At 41.8% G+C, this 19,023-nt stretch overlaps 1 protein-coding gene and 2 long non-coding RNA genes across 4 annotated transcripts in view; 1 reads left to right on the forward strand and 2 right to left on the reverse strand.

Annotated features, from left to right (window-relative positions):
• Positions 1–19,023, reverse strand: part of PFDN1 (prefoldin subunit 1) — a 66,296-nt gene that overhangs the window by 13,094 nt on the left and 34,179 nt on the right. The window lies entirely within an intron of this gene.
• Positions 9,473–17,797, forward strand: LOC146405783 (uncharacterized). The gene is made up of 3 exons (XR_014838886.1): positions 9,473–10,346; positions 11,093–12,196; positions 14,020–17,797. It is a non-coding gene; the product is annotated as an uncharacterized LOC146405783 (long non-coding RNA).
• LOC146405784 (uncharacterized) lies at positions 9,935–13,996 on the reverse strand. Its single transcript, XR_014838884.1, has 2 exons — positions 11,186–13,996; positions 9,935–10,256 (listed from the first exon to the last, which is right to left on the reverse strand). It is a non-coding gene; the product is annotated as an uncharacterized LOC146405784 (long non-coding RNA).

A 19,023-nucleotide genomic window follows, 5' to 3' on the forward strand; every position in this document is an offset into this window, starting at 1 on the left:
GGATCCTGCGTTGCTATGGCTCTGGTGTAACCCAGCAGCTACAGCTCCGATTAGACCCCTAGCCTGGGAACCTCCACATGCCGCGGGTGCAGCCCTGGAAAAGACAAAAATAAATAAATAAATAAATAAGTACTATTAAAACTCTACAAGTCCTCCAAGCTTTACAGTATCAGTTTGCTTCAGTTTGCCCTATCCTTACAAGAAGAGCAAGAAGATCGAATCAGCAGCGCTTACTATGGAGTGTGGCCTGTAGGCACGGTAAAGGGGCAGGTGAATGAGGGTGTGCCTCCTGAGAGAGGAAGTAAGGGCGACACCTTACATTCTTGGAAGTGGAGGTGTAACTGACTCACCTGTGGCGGCAAGACCAACATGCAAGAATGTGTGGCAAAAGCCTAAAGTCAGGCCACTCCTACTATGCTCCAAACAAGTCAAGAATTTCTATCTTCTTACAATTCAATAGCAAAAAGATATACAATCCAATTTAAAAATGAGCAAAGGGAGTTCCTGTCATGGCTCAGTGAAAACGAATGTGACTAGGATTCATGAGGATGCAGGTTCGATCCCTGGCCTCTGTCAGGGGGTTAAGGATCCGGCGTTGCCGTGATCTGTGGTGCAGGTAGCAGACGCAGCTCCAATCTGGCTTTGCTGTGTCTCTGGTGTAGGCCAACAGCCGTAGCTCTGATTCAACCCCTAGCGCGGGAACCTCCATAGGCTGCGTGTGCGGCCCTAAAAAGACAAAAAATAAAAATTAAGGGGGTTAAGGATTCTTTTTTGGGGGGGGGGGTTCCTGTCTTTTTGCCTTTTCTAGGGCCGCTCCCACGGCATATGGAGGTTCCCAAGCTAGTGGTCTAATGGGAGCTATAGCCACAGGCCTACGCCACAGCAACACAGGATTCGAGCCGTGTCTGCAACCCACACCAAAGCTCACAGCAATGCCGGATCCTTAACCCACTGAGCAAGGCCAGGGGTCGAACCCGCAACCTCATGGTTCCTAGTCAGATTCGTTACCACTGAGCTACGACAGGAACTCCAAGGATTCAGGGTTTCTGCAGCTGTAGCACAGGTTCAATCCCTGGCCCAGGAATTTCCACATGGTCCAGGAACAGAAAACCCAACACACACACACACACACGCAAATAAAAAATAAAAATGAACAAAGGATCCTCAAATAAACATTTCTCCAAAAAAGATATATTAAAGGCCAATAAACATATGAAAAGGTGTTCAACATCACTGTTCACTGGGGAAATGCAAATAAAAACCACAATGAAATTCTACTTCGTACCCACTAAGGAGGCTATAATCAAAAATGGGAAATAAGTGTTAGCAAAGACATGGAGACATCAGAACCCTCATATACTGATGGTCAGAAATGTAAAATGATGCAGCTGCTATGGAAAAGTTCGGCAGTTACTAAAATTACCATATGACCCAGCAATTCCAAACTCCAACGTATATACCAACCAAGAGAAATGAAAATAGGTGTTCTAACAAAAACCTGTGAATGTTGACAGCAATACTCATAATAGCCCAAAAGTAGAAATAACCCAAACTCCCATCAACTGATGAGCAGATAAACAAATGTGGTATACCCATATAATGGAATATTATTCAGCCATAAAAAGGAATGAATTACTGATATATGCTACAGCATATATGAACCTTAAAAACACTAAGCTAAGTGAAAGAAGTCAGACACAAAAGCCACATACTACATTATCCATTTATATGAATATCCAGAACAGGCAAATCTATTGAGACACAAAAACAGATTAATGTTTGCCAGGTGCTAGGGAATGGGAAATGAGCAGTGAACCCAACCAGTATCCATGAAGATACGAGTTCAATCCCTGGCCTTGCTCAGTGGGTTAGGAATCCAGCGTTGCCATGAGCTGTGGTGTAGGTCGCAGATGTGGCTCAGATTCTGAGTTGCTGTGGCTGTGACGCAGGCCAGCAACGGTAGCTCCAATTCGACCCCTAGCCTGGGAACTCCCATATGCCACAGGTGTGGCCCTAAAAAGCAAAAAGCAAAAAAAAAGGTATTCTGGGAGAGCCAATGGACAAACAAGGGCAAGGAAACTTCTATGTGATCACTACTACTTTCCAATCGAGTAACATATTTATACAACTAAAAAAATAGAGATATGACAACCGGAAACTCATAAAAGGACCTGGAGACAGTGAAAACAAGTAAGAGCTCAAAGCCACTAAAAGCCCATATGCGTGACTCATGGGCACCTCCTCTGCTGATTTATAGAGGTCATCAGAGGGCAAACTGAAAACTACAAACACATTCTAATATCAAAGAACTACTTATAAAACTTCCAAAAAGTCCTGACTTTCTTTTCACCAAGAAAAAGAAAACTCATAGTTTTACCTGTCTGTATCACCAGGAATTCGCTATTCTCTAAGCTAAACCTCTGGGTCAGACAAGCAACTCAGGGTCTTTGCTCATGGCTCTGAGTATTCTGAGGGGCACTGAGAAGTCAGATCACATCACATAGTGACACTTAGTGATCCAGGGTGACACAGGGGCTCATATCATAATGAAATCACTCTATAGACCAGACGTCACAGCTGCCACTTGTCCAACTCCACACCCACCCAAGTTACCATGGAACTGGTACAAACAGAATGTAGTTTAATATGCTATTAGCTCTGATCTAAGTAGCTGACATAACACCAATTAAATTTTAATGACACTGGAGTAATAAAAGAACATTTGGCATACTTCTCTTTGCAAACATGATTCAAGGGGTGGTTTTCCTTCTGCCTTTTCTTCCATTTCCAGATGCTAGGCCACTCAGAAGTCACTTCAAATCTCCTTAATCAAAGAACTGGTGTTTGGGGGGGTATCATTTTATAAGAAAAGGACCACTTATACGAGAAGGATTAGTTACTGGGAGTATCCCCATGGCATAAGACTCCCCGTTTCTTTCAGAGTACAGGTCAATGACACAGTGACTGCAATCTGGACTCTTGGGTTCCCACTCTGATCTCCCTTCTCCTTCTGACTGATTCTGGTTCTGGCTCTGTGAACAACATGGGATCTCCATTTCTAAAATATAAGCAGAAGTCACAAAGTTTATGAGATGGCTTCACCACAGAATCCATGGCTATTAGGAAGTAAGATAAGCAAGTATCACTAATTTGCTGGCACTTGCATATCCTTGAGCCCACTGACTAGACCCACCAATGTCTCTATTTATGCTACACGTGGAAGGAGTCATCAGGCCCTCTGGCCGCACTTACAAGGTATATACTGAAGCTATTAACAATGGGTTCTTTAGAAATGGAAAGATATCCCATGTCTTAGACTGGAAAAATACTGGTAAAATGGCCATACTACCCAAAGCAATCTACAGACTTAATGTGATCCCTCTCAAATCACCCGTAACATTTTTCCTAGAACTAGAACAAATACTCCTAAAATTTGTATGAAACCACAAGAGACACAGAATTGCCAAAGCAATCCTGAAGATAAAGAACAAAGCTGGAGGCATAACCCTACAAGACTTCAGATGATACCACAAAGCCAGAGTAACCAAAACAGTGTGGTACGGGCACAAAAACAGACATAACGATCAACGGAACAGAACAGACAGCCCCAAAATAAACCCACACACCTATGGGCAAGTAATCTTCAACCACAGGAGGCAAAAATAGACAATGGGGAAAAGACAGCCTCTTGAGAAAGTGGTGTTGGGAAAGCTGGACAGCTACATATAAATCAAGGAAGTTAGAACACTCCCTCACAGCACACTCAAAAATAAATTCAAACTGGCTTCAAGACTTAAATCTAAGACATTACACCATAAAGGTCCTAGAAGAGAACAAAGGCAAAATATTCTCTGACATAAATCATGCCACTGTTTCCTTAGGTCAGTCTACCAAAGCAATAGAAATAAAAGCAAAAATAAATACATGGGACCTAATCACAGCAAAGGAAACCAAAAACAAAGTGCAAAGACAACCTACGGAAAAATATCTGCAAATGATGCAACCAGCAAGGGCTTAATTTCCAAAATATACAAACAGCTCATGGAGCTCCCGCCGTGGCTCAGAGGTTAACGAATCCGACTAGGAACCATGAGGTTGCGCGATTCGATCCCTGGCCTCACTCAGTGGGTTACGGATCCGGCATTGCCGTGAGCTGTGGTGTAGGCTACAGACACGGCTCGGATCCTGAGTTGCTGTGGCTCTGGCATAGGCTGGCGGCTACAGCTCCGATTAGACCCCTGGCCTGGGAACCTCCACATGCCACGGGTGCAGCCCTAGAGAAGACAAACAAACAAAAAACAGCTCATATGACTCATAACAAAAAAAAAACCCATTTTAAAAATGGGCAGAAGACCTAAATAGATATTTCACCAAAGAAGATATACAAATGGCCAGTAGGCACGTGAAAAAATGCTTGACACCATTAATTATTAGAGAAATGCAAATGAGGTACCTCCTCACACTGGTCAGAATGGCCATCATTAGTAAGTCTACAAATAACAAATGCTGGAGGGGGTGCAGAGAAAAGGGAACCCTCTTACACTGTTGGTGGGAATGTAAATTGGTACAACCACTATGGAAAACAATATGGAGGTTCCTCAGAAAACTAAATATAAAAAATAATTTTCACTGAGGAAAAAAAAAGAAAGCTAAATATAGAACTAGCATATCATCCAGCAATTTCATGCCTGGGCATATATCCAGACAAAACTATAACCCAGAAGGTCCATGAGCCCCTATGTTCATAGCAGCACTATTCACAACAGCCATGACAAGGAAACACCTCAACGTCCATCGACAGATGAAAGAGTTAAGAAGATGTGGTACATACACAAAAAGAAGTACTACTCAGCTATAAAAAAAGAATGAAATAATGCCATTCAGAGCAACATGGATGCAACCAGAGATTATCATACTAAGTGAAGTAAGTCAGAAAGAGAAAGACAAATACTATGTGACATCACTGACATGTGGGATCTAAAATATGACACAAATGAACTTATTTATAAGACATAAACAAGACTCACAGATGCAGAAAACAACCTTATGGTTACCAAAGGGGAAGCAGGGGGAGGGATAAATTAGGAGTTTGGGATTAGTAGATAGAAACTACTATATATTAAATAAAGAACAAGGTCTTACTGTATAGTACAGGGAACTATATTCAATATCCTGCAATAAATCAAAATGGAAAAGGAAAAAAAAAAAAGGGTCCTTTGAATAAATATAGAAAGTTAGCTATTCTTACAGGATAAGTAAGCTTATCCTACAGCAGTTAAACTGAGTAAACTACATATATTTACTAGCGTGGGTAGAGCTTAAAAAAAGAAAGTTATTGAAAGACATGAACAATATGATGTCACACGTTGAATATAAGATGTTATGAAATATGGAATGGAAAGACAAGCCTAAGGCCTGATAGTAGTTGCTTCTAGTGAATGGGAATGAGACGGAGGTGGAGCCAGGAGGGAAGTTATAAAGGATACATTAATTTCAGTAGCATGGTGTTATTTTTGTTAAAAAAAAAAAAAAAAAAAAAAAGTTACAACATGCCAACACTGGTTAATTCTAGTGCAAAGGTTTTTCCTTTTTGTTTTTGTTTTTTTATGGCTGAGCTCGTGGCATGCAAAGTTCCCAGGCCAGGGATCGAACCAGTGCCACAGTAGCAACCTAAGCCATAGCAGTGATAACACTGGATCCTTAACCCACCATGCTCGCCATCAGGGAACTCCACAAAAGTGTTTACTAAATTAGCTCTGTAGATTTGTGTATCTTTCATTTTTTTCCCAATTTAAAGGAAAAAAAAAAAACCTTTATAAGCATGTGGTGGCAATATGCTCAATCAGTAAATAGCTATTGAGCATCCATTGTATGCAAATAACAAAACCCTGCATTTAGCAAGTATTTACCATGTGCTAGTCACAATACAAGTGATTAAGGTATGTACGTTCTGTAATAAAGAACGCGCCCCTCCAGGCTTCATCAGCTATAGTCCGGGCCTCCTCAATCTACTCCAAGGAAAACCAGTGACTTTTCTGATTGGTGTGTTTGGAAAAAGAAACTGCGGCTCTGCCAGGATCTGCCTGCTTGCAGAAGGCATACATTTTTTCCATAAGTTTTACAGATATGCTCTGGCTGCCTCTGCAGAGAGAAACCTGTGCTTGTCCCACACTTCCAGAGATTTGCTGGGTAAATTTATCTAACTTGTGTACTTACTTCTGGATCACTATTAGAAAGCATTATCACTGCTGCACATTAAGACACAGCCTTCGGAGTTCCCGTCGTGGCGCAGTGGTTAACGAATCCCACTAGGAACCATGAGGTTGCGGGTTCGATCCCTGCCCTTGCTCAGTGGGTTAACGATCCGGCGTTGCCGTGAGCTGTGGTGTAGGTTGCAGATGCGGCTCGGATCCCGCGTTGCTGTGGCTCTGGCGTAGGCCGGTGGCTACAGCTCCAATTCAACCCCTAGCCTGGGAACCTCCATATGCCGCGGGAGCGGCCCAAGAAATAGCAACAACAACAACAAAAAAGACAAAAGACAAAAAAAAAAAAAAAAAGACACAGCCTTCAACCAAATCTTTATCAGTAATAAAGATAAAATACATGTAAAATTTGTATATTGATCTGCCTGCCTTTCAGTTGATTCCATACTTAGCAGGAAATAAAGTGGCTATTTATTGTCCCTATCCATCAACCCTGTTGTTCTGGCTGTTTCACAAAGAGTATATGTAGGCTTAGAAACACTAAGTAATTTACCAAAGGTGGGTAGCAAGTGGCGGCGTCTGGGTTCAAATTTATATTCATTTGATTCCAGAGCTCATATTCTTACCTATATCAAGGCGTTATGCTAAGCATATCAAAGCAAAGAAAAGCAGTACTAATTACTTGCTAAGAGTCTTTAAGATGAACTAAAAAATATATATATATATTCCAAAGGTTGAAGCTTTTCTGAATACATACCGAAAGAGGATAGGAACATGCACGTTTGTATCTGCGTATGTGTGAGTGCGTACAGAAGAAGAGTAAAAGTACTCATTATTATAAAATCCTCTTAGGGAACTTTAACCTTCAAAACTAGTTCAGTAGGCATGTCTGCTTTCACCCATGTAGGTACTCTCCTTCCTCAAATTTTACTCAAGATACCACAGATAGACAGCAAGGTTTCTCATCTCCTGCGCTTTAAATGCACTATGTTCAACCCCTCCCTGCACCGTAGTTGCACAGACAACACGCTCGGCTCTGAGATGAACCTGGTGTCAGTCTCTACGTTCTGCCACCCCACCCCAGAGGAGCTTAACCTGCTTCCCTCAGCACCCCAGGCCTGCCAGCTCTGGGGTCCGTGCTAGTAAGGGAAAGCCACGGAAAGCCAACACGAAACCAAGGGCCTGCACAGCCCCCAGCCACGGCCCCTTCACAGCACCTGTCTTGGATCTACCTTAGAATATATCCAGATTGTGACCGCTTCCAATGTCACCATTTGGTCAAGCCACCATCACTTTCTCACCCAGATATAATGCAGTAGCCCCCTAACAAGTCTTCCTGCCTCTACCCTTGCCCTCCAAACCTATTCTCAACAAAGCAACCAGAATGGTCCTTTAAAAATGTAAATCAGCAGTTCCCATTGTGGCTCAGAGGGTTAAGATCCCAACTAGTATCCATGAGGATGCAGGTTTGATCCCTGGCCTTGCTCAGTGGGTCAAAGGATCTGGCGTTGCCACAAACCAGGGGTAGGTCACAGAAGAGGCTAGGATCCGGCATTGCTATGGCTGTGGCATAGGCCAGAGGCTATTCCGATTCAGCTTCTAGCCTGGGAACCTCCATATGCCTAGGGTACAGCCCTAAAATAACAAAAAAATAAAATAAAAATAAAACTTAAATCAGATCCATGTCATTCTTCTATTCAAAAATCTCCCAAACTCTCAATTTTAGACCATAACCCCAAATCCTTAATATAGCCTACAGGCCCTATGTAATCTATTCCCCGACATCTCTCTGATTTCATCTCTTACTATTTCTGCTCACTCAGCTCCAGCTGAACTGGCCTCCCTGCTGTTCTCCCAACTTGTGAATTATACTCTCATTCCCAGGTTTTTATACTTGCTGCTCCCTTTGCTTGGAAGCTGTTCCCCTAGATGTACACACAGCTTCCTCCCTCCCTTCAGGCCTCTGCTCAAGTATCACTTTATCTGAGAAACCTTCCCTGCCAACATTAAATAAAACAGCTTACACACTCCCACCATTCTCTGAATCTCTCTTTTTTTGGGGGGCCGCACCTGTGGCACATGGAGGTTCCCAGTCTAGAGGTTGAATCGGAGCTGTTGCCGCCGGCCTATGCCAGAGCCACAGCAACGCCAGATCTGAGCCGCGTCTGCGACCTACACCACAGCTCACGGCAACGCCAGATCGTTAACCCACGGAGCAAGGCCAGGGATCGAACCCGCCACCTCATGGTTCCTAGTCGGATTTGTTTCCGCTGAGCCACAAAGGGAACTCCATCTGTCTCTTCACTCTGTTTTCTTTTTAGCATTTATCAATTGTATTATTTGTGTATGATCTGCCTCCCCTTCCCATTCTCTGGAATATAAGCTCCACACCATAAGGGCCTTTGCTAATTATGTCTTCTTTGCCTGTAATAGTGCATGGACATAGCAAATAAACTATAGATTCCTTACTATATAAGACTGAAAAACCAAGAAGCCTCCATAGTTAGTCTCAGCCCCAAAGTACTCTATATAATCAAGACACCCAGCAAACACTTGATGATACTTTTGTTTTTTTACACGCATATATTTCTTGTGGCCTGTCTAACAATTACTATTGGCTAAAACCTATGTCATGAATCTTAGAATTGTTTAGTCCTCCCAAAGGAAGGAAAAATCAATTGTAAGTGGAAAAGTGCAGCCTCTGATCTTGAGAGCATCCACATTTAAAAATTAAGGCAACTGGTTTTTTATAATTCAGTTCAAAACCTGATCCATTTTAAGATTTCAACTATAGGACCAGAAACTCCCTCTTGCTCCTATGTCTTCGACCACCTTTTGTTTGCTTCTCATGCCTTCTTTAGAGATAGAAGGGAGACACAGAGTCTGCATCAATGAAGGCTTTGAATTTGAATCCTAAAGAAAGTCTAGGCTCTGAGTGGAAAGTGATATTTTTCTGTTTTTATTTTGGGGTTTTTTTTTTTTTTTTTTGTCTCTTCAGGGCCGCACCCATGGCATATGGAGGTTCCCAGGTTAGGGGTCTAATCAGAGCAGGTGCTACCAGCCTATGCCACAACCAGGCCAGATCTGAGCCGAGATTGCAACCTACACCACAGCTCACAGCAACACCAGATCCTTAACCCACTGAGCAAGGCCAGGGATCAAACCCGAAACCTCATGGTTTCTAGTTGGATTGTTTCCCTGTGCCACGACAGGAACTCCTTTTGTTTCTTTTTTCTTCTCCTTCCTTCCTCCTTCCCTCCCTCTCTCTCTTTTTTTTTTTTTTTTTTTTTGTCTTTTAGGGCCACATCCATGGCATATGGAGGTTCCCGGGCTACAGGTGGAATCGGAGCTACAACTGCTGGCCTACCCACAGACACAGCAACGCAGGATCCAAGGCTCATCTTCAACCTACAACACAGCTCAGGGCAATGCCAGATCCTTAACCCACTGAGCAAGGCCAAGGATCAAACCCACAACTTCAGGGTTCCTAGTTGGATTTATTTCCACTGTGCCACGAGAGGAACTCCTCTTTTTTTTTTTCCATCTGTGGCATATGGAAGTTCCTGAGCTAAGGATTAAATCTGAGCCACAGCTGTGACATCAGATCCTTTAATCCACTGCACTGGGCCAAGGATCAAAACTACACCTTCACAATAACCAGAGCTGCTGCGTTCAGATTCTTAACCCACTGTGCTACAGGGGGAACTCCAAGTGATATTTTTCATAATAAATTTCTAGAGCTGATTAAGCTCAACCACAGATGACATGTGTCTTGAACTATTTGTGAAGATTTAGACCGCTGCCATATATGTTATTCCATCAGAATCATTAGACTTCATCATCCATACAACACAGAGCATGTCTAAGACTGTGTTCTAAACATTTGAGAAACTTTAGTTCAGTTAAAATGATTATGTATTTCATTAAATTAGGGAGTAAGGCAGCTTGGTGACTTAAGAAATATCTGAAAGTGATAAGCATTCCCGGGAGTTCCTGTTGTAGCTCAGTGGTTAATGAACCTGACTAGGATCCTTGAGAACTCAGGTTTGATCCCTGGCCTCGCTCCATGGGTTAAGGATCCAGCGTGGCGGTGAGCTGTGGTGCAGGTTCCAGATGCAGCTTGGATCCCAAGTTGCTGTGGCTGTGGTGTAGGCTGCCAGCTGCAGGTCCAATTCAACCCCTAGCCTGGGAACTTCCATATGCTGTGGGTGCAGCCTTAAAAAGACAAAAAGGAAAAAAAAAAAAAAAAAAAACCGCAATCCATTTTTTTCTTTATTGCTTAAAGTGGTCAGGCTCAGACCAAAAAAAAAAGACGGAGGGGAAGAATTACACAAAGGAAAGGATTTGGAGAAAGGACTTCAGACATAAAAATCAATAAGCAATTTCAGAATATAAAAATCAATAAACCCTCAGGTGAGTCAACACAGAGTGCAAACACCAGAAAGAGAACTGAAAACTTGATCCAGTTTTCACACACTCCACTGCCGGGTAAATACATAGCAAGGGACAGGAAAGACACTGAAATCATTCCTTCAGTGATCTTCCACAGCTTTACACACAAGTACTAGACTGCTCTCTCTACACAAAGTTATTGCTATTATTTGGAAGACGTTAAGGCACAGAGAGGTCAAGACCCAAATCCATATAGAGGTTTATGCTGGTAATGTGGGTTAAAACTACTGGAATCCCATGTGTGCTTAATTTTATCAAACAACCTGACTGGGAATGCTGAGTTAGGTTAGGGGAGAGTACTAAAGAGATTTCCTTGTTCTCACAATAACTCCTTCATTTCTTTCTTTCTTTTTTAGGGCCAAACCTGCAGCATATGGAAGTTCCCAGGCTAGGGATCGAATCGGAGCTACAGCTGCCGGCCTACGCCACAGCCACAGCCACATGGGATCTGAGCTGCATCTGTGCCCTACACCACAGCTCATGGTAATGCCGTATCATCCTTAACCCACTGAGCGAGGCCAGGGATCGACCCTGCATCCTCATGGATACCAGTCGGATTTGTTTCTGCTGAGCCACAACAGGAACTCCCAACTCCTCCATTTCTAACCACTATCTTCTCCGTCTCTCTCTCTCTCTCTCCCAGGCTAACACACACTTCCACTGTCAAAAGCATTTAAGACCACAATCGCCTGGTTAATCTCTAGAACAACCATTGAACAGAGCATGCTCTTTGAGCCCCCCAGCTCCGGCTCTCCACTCTAAGTGCATGTGGGTACGTGAGCCCTCTGGGGTTTGGGCAAAGAGAGAACTCAAACAATGTACTTGTTAGCACTTTAAACAAAACATCCATTCAATGAGAAAAGCACCAGGGCTCCTTCTGCCCTTTCTCCTTAGGAACTAAATTAAACAGATTACAGACAGTGGCAAGAGCTGGCCTTAGAACAGCATCCCCCTTATTTGTTATTTTTAGCAATTTAGTCTGACAACGCCTGACAACTAAACATGCCTAGAATAGCTAAAGGGAGGGGGATTATCAGATACTACCAGCAAAAAAACACTAGTCATCACTTCCTCCAACCCTAAGAAAGAATCATTTTCCATGTCTTTATAGCATCACACAGAGTTTGAGCTTTTAGAGTCTCATATAAAAACAGAGCACATATAAAACATCAGTGGAAACTGATAATGCTTCCTGACCTGGAGTACTGTTCCACCCTCATGTATTTTCTTAAAAACAAAAGCAGAATAAAATGAATTCAATTGCTTTACACAAAAGTTAGGAGTACAATGCATCTATCTCCATTCTGGAAAAATTCCCTCACAAGATAATTATGTACCCAAAAGAATGGCTTCGTGAATAGTGATGGAATTCAAGTATTTTTATCATACTGGTGGCAGGTGAGAGATTTGTTTAAAAATAAGATGAAGTGAAGTGGAGAAAATCCTTTAATTAATCATAATTAGCAAGACAGCATCACCCATAGATATTATTTTGTTGTTGCTCTTGTCGATTTTTAGGGCTGCACCCGAGACATATGGAGGTCCCCAGGCTAGCAGTTGATTCGGAGCTACAGCCACCAGCCTATGCCAGAGCCACACCAGGTCCGAGCCACATCTGTGACCTAAACCACAACTCACGGCAATGCTGGATCCTTAACCCACTGAGCAAGGTCAGGGATTGAACCTGTGTCTTCATGGATACCAGCCAGATTTGTTTCCACTGCGCCACAACGGGAACTCACCATAGATATTATTTTTAAATGAAATAATGTAGTAAAAATGCTATGAAAAATAAATAAAATGGTAAAATAAAAATGATAAAATCCTAAGCAGTATAACTATCTACATATCGATTAAAATTCATTAAAAACATTCTATAAAATTTAGTAAGATACCTATTAAAAAATGCCCAAGTACACTCAAGGAATTTAATAATTTATCAACATCTTCTGAACTTTTTTTCTCTTTTTTTGCCACACTCATAGCATACAAAAGTTCCCAGACCAGGGATCAAATCCAAGCCACAGCTACAATCTCTGTCACAGCTGCATCAACACCAGATCCTTAACCCACTGCCCCAGGCCAGGATCAAACCCTCACTGCCACAGAGACAACACTGGATCCTTAACCTGCTGTGCCAGAGTGGGAACTCCATTTTTTGCCACTATTCTAAGTGTCATGTATTTTATATGACAGCATAGGAAAAGGCACTATGAATGATAAAACGGTATATCCCTGGGTATGTTATTTTATTCATGTGGAGTTAATAAGCTATTACACAGTTGCTACGGCTGTGGCTGTGGCTGTGGCATAGGATGGCAGCTGCAGCTCCAAATGGATCCCTAGCTGGGGAACTTTCATATGACATGGGTGTAGCCCTAAAAAAAGAAGACAGACAGACAGACAGACAGACAGACAGACAGAAAGAAAGAAGAAAAGAAGAGGTGATGGCTAATATAAACTACCTTTAAGCCATCACACACATCTCTATAATTTCAGTAATTTACGCAACTACTACAAAGATATCAAAGGAAATACTGTCACCTCGTATTACATTTTAGCTGGAAAAGCTGTAGGCAGACAACTGGTTTTATTTTAGCTGCAAAAATAGGATTCCAATTAACTTTTAAAATTAAGGTAATGATCTCAACTCAAAGGAAACTTGTTTTTTTGTTTTGCCTCCCTCCATCTTTTGGTTTTAAGGGGGCATTTTTGCTCCTAAAGTGGCAATTCAGAACAAGACCGAGACTGTCACGTTAAACTTAATAGAAGTGACCCTAGATATCTTCTAGTCCAACCCCTTGTTTTACACATGAGGACCCCGAGGCTTAGAGTTCAGCAAGGGCTGGAATCCAGAACTCTTAACACAACAGAAGGTATTTAAATTAGTTCAGGATCATAAATGTTCACTTTATGTCTAGTAGACCTGGAGATCTTTACTTACGGCTCAAGTATCAGTGTGGATCTTGATCTCTTGAGCTGACGTACACAGTGTGCTCATTAATACGGGTGTGGCCTTGTGCACACGGAGTACTGAACAACTCGTTTCTTCTGGCCAGCATCTATTACTTCAGGTTAGAGAAGACCCATGATATAAAGATGGGTCAGAGTAAGAATCTAGGGTGAAGCAAAGTATACTGATGGAGTTCCAGTTGTGGCTCAGTGGAAAGGAGTCCAACTAGTATTCACAAGGACATGAGTTCAGTCCCTGGCCTTGCTCAGTGGGTTAAGGATCTGGCATTGCCGTGAGCTGTGGTGGAGGTCACAGATGTGGCTCAGATCCCATGTTGCTGTGGCTGTGGTGCAGGCCAGCGGCTATAGCTCCGATTTGACCCCTAGCCTGGGAACCTCCATGTGCCATGAGTGTGGTCCTAAAAAAGACAAAACAAAAAGAAAAGTATACTGATTAATTTCACCTTACCATCTAGTTGCAAGAACAGGGAGGCATGTACTAAGATGAAGGAAAATTCAAATTCTAACTCACCAAGAGAAATAATTCACTAGGCAGCCTGCAAATGACTGGAGGAACTCTCAAGCATGGGAGGGAGGAGGCTAGGGACAAATATTTATGGTTTGACACAGAAAAGTACAGACCATATAAAGCATACCGCAGTGAAGGCTGAGGTCAACAACCCTCTTAAGCATTCAAAGGGATAGTTGGCTGGGGTTACAGTTAAGTGTTTCAGGGAGGGGAATCAAGCCACCCTGGGAATGTATCCTAGAAGAAAAGGATAACTCAATCAAGACGTGAAAAGCTGAATTCTGAACTAAAGGGAAGGCAAATCCTTTTTAAAATCTTAATCACAAAATGAAGACACCTAGCAGTGAAAAGATCAAAACAAAGGAGTGTGTGTGTGTGTGTTAAATAACTGTCATGTGTACTCCACAGACAAGTACGAAAGGCTGTCTATCAAGGGCAAATCTATTTGAACTGTTTATTTCTAAGTTCTTACCAGACCTAAAATACTTCTTCTGAGGAAATGAAATACATCACAGATAGTTTATATCTGGGCAAACATTAACACTTGAATCATAGCACATATATACTGACCAAGATATAATAAATAAAGAATACTTAAACCAGAGAAAGAGCACATATGGGCTTTTTCAGGCTCATTCTTCTCTGAAAGCCACAGAAGATCACACAGTTACACTAAGCCCTGAAACACCAGGACACAGAGAATATATATAGTTCACCATAACTCTAGCCGTCCAACCAACAGGCTCTTCTAGATTTGTCTTAAATAACTAAAAACTATTTTAAAACAAACATTCACGTTTATCAATGTTGAGAATGCAGAAGAACTCTATAAAGAGATTAAGTATTCATATCTGAAATCCCAACATATGGAACAATAGAAGTAACTTCACCCAAGACTCCAGAAGTCAAAACAACATAGAAAAGAAATTTACTAATCTTACAATTACTTAAAAAAAAATTTTAAGACACTCAGAGGTATCTGGCTGTCAAGTTACTAGCGGCAGGTGGGAAAGCGTCAAGCTAATTTTTAGTGTAGAGACACTTCTCTCCCGCCTCTAACTCTCCTGGGTTGGACTAGGAGATGTGTCTGAAAATTAGTTCTCCTCAGCAAAACTCTAAGAGAGAAACTGCGCAAACATTCTGTGAGGACATCTTGACTTCTCAAGGGTAAAAATGAGTGGTTTGGAAAGATAAACTGTGGTACAACCGCATGATGGAATACGTATAGAAATGAAAATGAACAAGTCACAAGCTTGGGTAACAACATGGATGTATTTCACAAACACAATGTTAAGAAGCAGAAGCACAGCAAAAAATAGACAGATTTTGTTCATAAAAGGTTCAAAAACTGTTTTGAGGGAATACACATATGAAGGTAGTAAAACTATATTATTTAACAAAGGAAACAACGATCCCTGAACTTGGGGTTACCTGGGGGAGGGGAGAGCAGTCAGGAATAGAAAGGGGCAAGGCTCTGGTGTCCTGCCAATTTTTGATTTCCAGGCCCGGAGGATGGTTACAGGTGTCTGCTTTATAATTATTGGTTCAACGATATGCAGTTTAATATATATGTCTGTAAATGCTAAATTTCACCACAAAATAAGTGACTAATTTTTTTTAATGAATTCTAAACTCTCGGTTATGCAAGCAGATGAACCACTGGGCGTAATTCTTGTTTAATATATAAAGAACATTCTGTCACTGACTTTGCTCACACTTGCCCTTCTCTCCTCACTGAAAACACAAGAATCAGTGCCTATGACAAAGTAGTGTCCACTTGACGTCATCTCCAAAGAGGGAGCTCATCGCACACACACAAAGGTACCAGCCCCAAAGGAAAGCACTTAGGGCAGAACCTGGACCTCTATCCAAGGTCCTACCAGTCACCACCCAGACCACGGAAAAAATGACGCTCAGTCAGCAGAGTAAAACCTCCTCAATCATGGGAACGCCTCCAAAACATTCTCTCATCAGAGTCTTAGAACTCCGTCAAACGCACAGTGCCACTGGCATCCTCTACCAGGTCTCTTGCCACCTGCCTCTCTTGTTTGGGGAACTACTGTCCGACCATTATAATAGCCACCTTTTGTGGAAGAATCAGGACGTTCACAGTTTTCTCAGATTTCACTTATAGCATGGGCTGCAGAGCTATTTCACAACCCTGGGATGGTAACATGCTGCGTCAGATGTGACATGATGCATGCCAGAATGTCCTGGTTTCCTTATTTTTATTTTTATTGTGTCATTGCTGAGCTCATCAGGGTGGTGGAAAGGCGGTAATCACGTCAGGGAAAGAGGGGAAGGAAAGGGGTCAACCAGCATATACACGTGCCTCAAACATAACGGGGACTTTAGACTGAGGGCAGTAAGTGTCTGAGAAAAACACAGGAGAATGGTGGTCAAAATGTGTTCAAATCCATCCCTGAAAGCTTACAGTTACCTCAAGGATTCCAAATAGCTGAGATTCATCAGGTCAGAAACTTAGCTCTAGCTCATCTGAATGGTGAATCTAAGTTTGTGCAATTGCAAAAGAAATCCACAAGTAATTGTTCTGTTTTTACTTCCCCAAAAATGAGCAAAAATAGAGCTTGTATTTTTCACTCTTTAGAAGACATAAATCTCTTGAATCAAAAAGGTTTTAACTCAACTTTAAAACCTGATTTTCTTTTACTTATTTATTTATTTATTTATTTTTGTCTTTTTGCCTTTTCTAGGGCCGCTCCCGCGGCATACGGAGGTTCCCAGGCTAGGGGTCGAATCAGAGCTGTAGCCACTGGCCCACGCCAGAGCCACAGCAACGCGGGATCCGAGCTGCGTCTGCGACCTACACCACAGCTCACGGCAATGCTGGATCCTTAACCCACTGAGCAAGGCCAGGGATCGAACCTGCAACCTCATGGTTCCTAGTTGGATTCGCTAACCATTGAGCCACATCGGGAACTCCAAAACCTGATTTTCTTTTAAAAAACAACACTTTACTTTCTTTTTGTAGCAATGCTATACATTTCAAAAAAATATATTTTTACAAAGACAGATGAGACTCATGAAGTCATAATTCCAAATCCCAATTATACTCATGTCATTTTTAAAAACTATGTCTTTGGGAGTTCCCCAGTGGCTCACTGGGTTAAAGGCATTGTCACTGCTGTGGCATGGGTTTGATCCCTGGCCTAGGAACTTCCACATGCAGGCATGGTCAAAGAAAAAATTTATTCATTTGTACTTTTCTAATAGCAACATATACTATATTATCTATTATATGCTCCGTCATCTTCTTTTAAAAGTTATTTGTTATCAGTATCTAAAAAATTTTTTTGGCCATGCCTATAGCATGTGGAAGTTCCTGGGCCAGGGATCAAATTCATGCCACAGTAGCAACCCAAACTGCTGCAAGATCTTTAACCTACTGCACAAGAGAACTTCAGAATTTTTTTAAAAAACAGAGAATTCCCTCAATGACATAAATAACATGGTAACTCTATCATACTAAAGCTATTTTATATTTTCTCTTGAATAGGGTCAGCATCATTGGCCTACTAATCACCACTAAGATGAAATGGTGACATTCTCTCCCAAGAACTTGATCGATCATCTTTATCAAGCAAAGATAAAAATCTACTTAACACTATCACATCCTGAGTGTGTTATGAAAATCAACCCCAGTAAAGTGATTATATTCTTAAGAATTCAATACAAGGGTATTAAAATGTGGAATTTTAAGAAGCAAAAGACAGTGGACCATCTTCCCAAGGTTAAGATAGTACTTGCCTTTACCCTTCTAGTAAGTAATATAACTCCCTCTATCTAAAGGATATGAGGGCAGGAGCACAGTACCCCTACCTCTGCTCCATTAGAGGAAAAGGGCCAGCAGGTGAGACACCAGGCTGCTTCACAAGGCAGGCGCAACATACTAGAGTTATCAAAAGCTAAACAAATTCTAGGTACATTCTGCAGTCGAAAATAAATCCTGGGGAAAATTTTTGGAGGGGGCACACAAACAGTAAGATATGAAAGTAGATAAAAAGGAGTCCAGAAAATACTAATGAAAATGGGCTCTCAGATGAGAGACCCTGAAGCAGACCAGCACCTATGCTATGTCACAGAAAAGCTTTATCCATAGTGTCATTTATACAGACGCTATATAAGTCAGGAGGTACACAGAGTGAGACCAAGTTAAGAGCTCTGGTCAGAAACCCCAACTATGGGCCCAAAGCAAAACCCCTTCTTCTTCAGGGATGAAAATATCCTAAATGGAACAGCCTGGCCTTTGCCTGAAGAGTTATGTATAAACCATGCCTCCCCAATTTAATTGTAAGGTAGCTTAGGGTAGAAATTAATAACGATAATGATAATTAAACAGGATAAAGATGAAACAGGGTGGACTGGCAGTAAATACTCAGGCCCTGAAGAAGGTGGAGTAATAACTCGGAGACCTTGGTAAAAACAAGGTAGAGATCTGAAATGTGCATCCAGCTTCCCAATAAAAGGAAACCATATTTGTGATTACTTCAACTGATAACAGTTTATATGCCCAAATCCCTACACTGTCCTATGAAACTAAGAGAATAATTAGGACAAGGGAAAAATACTTTAACACTAGGAATCAGAACTGCTTCTTAGAAGAAGCAGCCCTAAGCTAAGATCTTAAGGGTTAACAGACAGAGTTGGTAAGAGCAGGAGGAGGAAGTTCCCAGAGGGAACTACTTTTGCAAAGACTTAGTAGAAACAGAGACAAAACAGCAAGTTCTGAAAAGAGTATTTCTGCATGTCTGGAAGATCCTGTGTAATTGAAGGAAGAGGATATGAGGGACATGCGAGAAATAAACAGGAGTCATTTCATAAAAAGCCTTGAAGGTACATTAAAGAACTTGAGTGTCACCCTAGGAA

The sequence above is a fragment of the Sus scrofa genome, chromosome 2, assembly GCF_054392235.1.
Source record: "Sus scrofa isolate SSC_HxYL_T2T_F1_AM1 chromosome 2, Sscrofa_HxYL_maternal_Yorkshire_Landrace_v2.0, whole genome shotgun sequence".
Classification (NCBI taxonomy): Eukaryota; Metazoa; Chordata; class Mammalia; order Artiodactyla; family Suidae; genus Sus; species Sus scrofa.